We start from the raw sequence: 6,862 nt of genomic DNA, 5'->3' as shown, positions 1-6,862 counted from the left end.
TAAGCTATTACTGATATTTAACTTTGTGCACTCTCTTTGCTGGTCTTCCTTATGGAAAGTACACCTGACCTGGGTTGGGCTTTGTCTTGTTCCAGGTTAGAATCGTTGACAGAACTACATTTGTCATTAAAATGGTCAATAATGAGTTACTCCTGGCCCATAGCTCTGATATTTGCTTAATCGTTGTTCTGGATGGAGCCATTCATTGAGCCATTTATTCCATAACTTTGTGTAATCCCTTTGTTAGTCTTCTCAAGAAAGTACCCCTGACCAGGTGTTATGTGTTTAGCTGAGTCTTTTCTTTAGACTGAGCTATTAACTGAGATATGTCTGCCATTACCCATGTTCTTTTTTCTCTCATTCCCATGGAAATTACTCTTGACTTTTGTGTTTTTGAAATAATTAATGGAATCTGACTGCATTATAGGTTATTATATTTTGGACTGAAATGGACTGATTTGATTTTAGTGGAATGAATTTGACAAAATCAAACTGAATTGTAGTGTATAATAATTGTCTGTGAACCAGACCAGTTCGGCACTGGTAATTGCCCTGAAATTACATTTGTTTTTAAATCGGTGTTTTCCATTCGCACTTAGTTTTATTGTCTTTAATGTCCATCCAACCCATAATTCCTTGAATGGGTTTCAAATTAATAATGAGGACTGATAAAATTATCGAGCCCGAATTGTCAAAAACATATTTAGATGTAATCAAATTTACAACCAAGGACCGTGTGACAGTCGCCTGGACTTCCACTGACAGAAGGTAATTTATAAATTACTTTAGCTGGAGGGTACTAGATGTAAAGAACGGTCTGGTTTGACAAATCTAATGTGCCGATTCTGCTCAACATTTTTGATTTACCACAAAATGAAACGTTCAGTGTACAGAAGTTTACAGAAGATGAAAAGTTGCAATCTTTACCAGCCCTTAAAAAAACACACTCACTACATTTGAATGTATAGTGAACAAGTGGGCTGTCATTTTGCCCTCTACGGTTAGTAGATGCGCTCAGAAGTGTCCTCGTCTGATCTCTCATCTATGTTCTGTCCTCACAAATAAACAGCAGCTTAAGCAGACCACACACAAGCGAACACACACACCCGTGCTTGTTCTTGGCCGATGGACACATGGACGGCATGTTCCTGCGTGGATGTTTCGAACCGCAGCTAAAGCTGATCAGCAGAGGGTCATTCATGCACAAAGACAGGAATGCTTAGCTTGAGTTATTTATGGCAAGCCAAACGGCAAAATGATGCAAATCTGATGGCGAGGACAGGTTGTGGGTCCAGTTTTCTGAGGACAGCTGGGTTGAGGAAGGTCAGGTCTGACTTGTTATAAGGAGTTAAAACAGGCAGTGACAGAAGAGGGTGGAGGTCTTTACCCAAATTCTTAATGGCCAACAGATGGTGTCCGTTACTGGAACGGAGCAAAGGAATAAAACTACCACAACTCACTAAGAAACAGGCAGAAACACATTGATCCTGTCAGGGAGGAGTCTCAAGGGAATCTCAGGAGAAATGGCTGTGAGATCATTCAGTTTAAAGACAAAAGGGGGTTCTTTAAAAGAATCCATAATGAGGGCCTTTTTTATTACTGCCAGAGAGGGAAGCAAAGCCTTTAGCTCATTGGTGCAGCCTAAAAAAACTAAAAAGAAACCTGTTCAGGATTGACTTCTTGTAATTATATTTGATCATGATAGAGAAATTTAAGCTTAAAGCCAACTTCCCAATTAGATGGGCGTATTAGGGCGTAAGATAGACTTTGCGATCATATCTGGCTTCTGATTGTCAACATCTGCACAGACTTGCTGGCCAAACCTATTGAGATTTTGGAACAGATTTCATACATTGATCACTCAGATTTGGGTGTTAACCCGCCCTAGATATGAGATAATAGACATCATAAATCTTATAATTATTTGTTCATACAATACTCTTTAATACATCCTTTCAACAAAGAAGTACTCAGAGATGGCCCATTTAGATGTATGTATTTCTAGTTATCTACATGCATTTACATGTCTGCAGTGGGGGAAAGCCATTATAAATCCCAAACCCAAGATCACAGTAGCGTAGAACATTGTAAATTACCAGCAGCGGAAGAAAAGCTCTTGGCTGGATTACAAAGTTCTCAGAAGTCTGTATTATTAGACCATTAAAACCAATCGCATTACAGAGGCCTTACCTATTGAAAGCTAATAAAGTGTGAAAAGAAAGCGCTCTAAGTCTAGTCTTAACAGGCTTACAGTTGAAGGCTATGAGCGTCAAATCACCTCGGATTATTGTTTTTAGCCCTCAGTATTTGTCCTCTAATCCAAACAGCGCCTCAACTGTAAAATTGCAAACCTTCAGTGGGTATAACTTTACCTAAACAGCACTGAGATAGAAAAGTGCGGTATTGTAATAAATTCTGCTGAGTTCCTGTGAACAGAAAGGGGGAGAGTGTCATGTGTGCTGTTGGCACTATCTCCCTTTCTTCTTCTCATGCAAGGATTGAAAACTTGATCCCACAATGGGATATTCTATAGAAGTAGGTTAATGCTTGTTTCATACCTAATAATAATAGAGTATAGTGAGTTTAAAACAAGAAAAGAAGCCGATGTAAAGAGATTGCCACTGTGTTGGGGAAGGCTGTTGGAAAACAAAAATGAAGGAAATGAAAAAAACTCTACAAGCCTGAAAAACTAAACACACACAAATACCTGTGAGAAGAAACAAAAAACCTGGACTGCACAAAATAAATCTCGTTAAAAATAAAATGAGAAGTAAGGTCCAAACTAGCATACAAACCCAATATGTAACTGAAGAAACCCCAAGGCAAGCATCAGGCTCAGTATAGTCAGAAATTACTGCATAAATATTGGTAAAAAGATTAGGTTCACATTCAGTTTACATCTCTTTCAGAAACAACCATAACCTTTTTAAATCCAGTTTTAGCTACAGTTAGGACATGAAAAGGAAGGCAAAGTGAACATGGTTTAACTCAAACATTTAGTTTCAGGTTGTGAAAATCTGACTTTTGCCCCTCCTATATCTTTATTTGGCAAAAGAGTTACAGACCTGGGGATTTCTCCAGGCCGTACTCTGCCTCTCACCCATTGTTGGTTGGATATAATAATCTAGGGTCTTATTTGCAAATTTTGCGTACGCACAAAATGAGGTCTGAAGCAATACTTAAGTCTGGTCCTTGCAACATCGAATAAAAGTTGGTTAGATTACCTCGGGGATCTGCCATGCAGAAAAATATAAAACTCATTTAAATAAGGTGGGGCCAGGCTAATTAGAGCTTTAAAAACAAACAATAAAAGCTTAAAATTGATCCTAAAATGGAAAGGAAGCCAGTGGAAAGGGGATAAAACGGGGGTGATACGCTCACGTCTGGTGTGCTGGACAAATTGAAGACGTTTAAGAGAGGATTTAGCGACACGAACACAGAGGCCATTACAGTAGTCAAGTCTCAAACTAATAAAAGCAACTATGCCTTTCTCCAAGTCCGGGCGATTTAAAAAAGATTCAACTTTGGCCAGAAGACAACGATGGTAAAAACAGGATTTGACCGAAGAGTCGATTTGTTTATTGAATTTAAACTCGCAATTGAATATCACCCCCAAGTTTTTAGCCTTATCATTTAAAAAAGGAGGCACTCAGCCACTGTTTGACAGACGTTATGCAGTCCGGGAAAGACAGAAGAGCTACAGCCTGGCTTAAGAGTTTTCATGGCAATGACGGACAGTGGTGTCAAAAGTACACACATTTGTTACTTAAGTAGAAGTATAGATACTGCAGTTTAAAAACACTCTGGTAAAAGTTGAAGTATCAACTTGACCTCTTTACTCAAGTAAAAGTGAAAAAGTATGTGCTCCAAAAACTACTTAAAGTATAAAAGTATAAAGTATCCTTTAAAAAAATGCCACTATATGAATTGAAAGCTTAATTTAAACACTGATTAGTTCTACATGTGGCCCAAGACACAACATAATCATTAACCCATTAGTCAAAGACAAAGTCGCTCAAGGAGCATGTTCTCTCTCAAACTTTATTGGAATTCAATTCCAAACAGAGGTAGTATTCAAGCCTGCAGAACTGCCAGAACATAAATGTGTGAGTTCCATCAAATACCTAAGGTAAACTATACCCTTTGGTGCAAAAACATTCTATGTAGTTTTGTGTGGAGGGAGGGAGGGAGAGGGAGAGAGAGAGAGAGAGAGAGAGAGAGAGAGAGAGAGAGAGAGAGAGAGAGAGAGAGAGAAAGACGACGGAACAGTTGATTCAAGAGTTAATATTAATAGTTTTAAAATATTTTCAATTAGGTACTTTCATGTTTGTGGGCATTGATATTAAACCGGTTTTCAGGCCAAGATAGGGAGGGTGTTATGTTCTATGGTGTCAAAAACAGCTCTTAGGTCTAAAAGCATCAACACAGAAGAGGTTTGCTAATTTTTTACTTGAAAACCACTTAAAATCCTTTAAAACTTGGTTTAATGATGTGGTGCAGTTTAATACCTTCCGCTATCCTAAGACTGAGATTATTATATATAATTTTTCTTAGAAAAATCTGTATGTGCTTAAACCCACCATAACTGTAAACAGTTTGCATGTCAGATAAAAAATAGTTTTACGTAATGCAATAAAAATGGCACAGAGATGAACACAGAAAGGGACTAGTGTGCACATTGGTGTGGTCTGAGTCCGCTCTGTGTTGCAGCTCAAGATCCCTATGTGTAGTTTGGCACCATGCGTACTGTCCTTCGGAGCAACGCAAGAGCTTGTTATGATAAAACCGGAGCGAGGGAAAGGCAGGAGCTAATCCAGGAGGATGTGTGCACAGAACTGGAGGGAGTTTAATGCATGCAGTTATTGTGTGAGCAGGGCCAAGTTCAAGTCAACTGACTTCAGTTTTTTAAATTACACAGTGCCAATTTGTGACAGCAGCAATCTCAAGGCTCTTCTCAAATGAAGCAGACAAGCTCTTGGTCCAGTCAGTGGGAAATATTCCCCAAGTATTTCCAACTTACTCCTTTAAGTCTTGGTGGACTGCTATCGGAAAGCCCTGGGAGATAAGTGAAATATATGGCTTTACAACCATGCGCTCTCAGAGGAGACGAACATTTTTCTACGGAAAGCAACAAAACTCAAAGGCGCTTCATCTTGGCTTCTCAGCCAAGTGCGATTGTGTAGAGAGGTCTGCTTGTTGTTTAGTTATTTTTTATTTGATCTGATTGCCCACTGGGTACTGAGTGTCTCAAAAACAGGGAGATGGTCCTTTCTCCAGCTTTGGGAGGCAACAGAGAGGAAGAGCCTTTGGGATAGTCTTCAAAGCTGCTAATGCTTTGGGTATGGGTGAAGAGGTGTTTTTATTGCAAAATACAAGAAGGCACAGCATATGCTGTATATGCAATTTTTTTCCCCCCTGTTAGCTTTGTTTAAAGTGACTTCCCTGAAGTCCAGTAATATACATCATATTCAGTGCAGTGCAGGTTTTTTCTTTTCGTGGAGGCAAATCATGGGCTCCACCGCCTATGGATGGTTCGCTTTTGCCAGAGCAAAAGGCAAACTGCTTCTTCTGAGTCTTGAGAGTCCTTTCCAACACATGGCAGTACACTGGCACATACTGTATGGGATCCGCCATACAACCTTGATGTGTAATTCAATCAAATATCAGCTTTTGAAAAGGATTAGTGTGTAAGTCTCACAGCTCAGCACTGTTTACTCAATAAGCTGGACATTTTAGGAGAGGTAAAAGGGTTGCGAATTTGAATTGTGATTAAAAAGAAGTTGGTGTATGATGTGAATACAAAATGATTCAAAAAACCCTGGTGACTCAGAAAAAAAAAGTCAAGCTCTCTCAAGGTTGCTAAACCCACGAGTTTGCTGATAAGAAAGCATGCGCACGCACACACTCACACACAAATGCTGTTTTTTTTTTTTTTTACATTGTTGATGCAAGACTTCTAGTTCATCACATACTGTAATAAACTTGTATAACTTGTATTTTGACTTTTTTTTCCTTCACTACTCTCAAAAAAAAAAATCATAATTACAGCTCTTCATTGTGGTTTGCAGAGTGTGGCTTAGAGCTCTATTCATGCGCTCTCTCCAAAACACACACACGCACACACACACATACATTAAATCAAGGTCATGGGTTTAGTCCCTGTAGTTTTGCATCACCTCTTTACTGGCCTCCTCTCCATCACAACCGCGCTGGATTCCCTCACATCGAATGACTGCCAGCGGGATAGCCGGGTTAACTCCCACCAGCTGTTTGTCTTGTTTGTCTAAGCAGAAGCAGGTCGGTAAAACAGGCAATGATACACAGAAGGTTAGCTCTGACATTTCTAATTAAAGAACAGGGCATAGGGGGAGAGAGAGTCAGAGAGAGAGAGAGAGTCTTTTAATGCACTGTGGTCTGCTCAGACCGCCTGCTGTAATTACGAGCTGCCTGGACTCAGCCTGGCACAGCCACGTTTTAACTGACTATAGGGCCGAGGTGTTAAACCACCCGTGGTGCTCATTAGAGGACATGGGCTAATGAGTGCACCACACACACATGAACTGGCGATACAATGAAGCACATTCAAGTCATGTCAGGAGTTCACTGTGCTTTTACTACACTCTGGCAAGCTTAATTTCACACCTCTGCCCTCGGTAACACACGCGCGCCTGTGCTCTGATATTATGGGTGTGATTTCAAATGCCACCGTTACGACTGGAGGCTGCAAAAAAAAAAAAAAGAAAAAAAAAAGAAGCAAATTACATGTTCTTGATTTACAATTATTTCATCCGTTTTACTGTGGGTGCGACCGCAAAGTGCAAGAAATGAGCATGAGGCAGGAATTAAAAAAAGAAAAAAAAGC

This window comes from Fundulus heteroclitus, chromosome 3 (assembly GCF_011125445.2).
Source record: "Fundulus heteroclitus isolate FHET01 chromosome 3, MU-UCD_Fhet_4.1, whole genome shotgun sequence".
NCBI classification, from domain to species: domain Eukaryota; kingdom Metazoa; phylum Chordata; class Actinopteri; order Cyprinodontiformes; family Fundulidae; genus Fundulus; species Fundulus heteroclitus.
Note: the sequence above shows the minus strand (reverse complement) of the source record.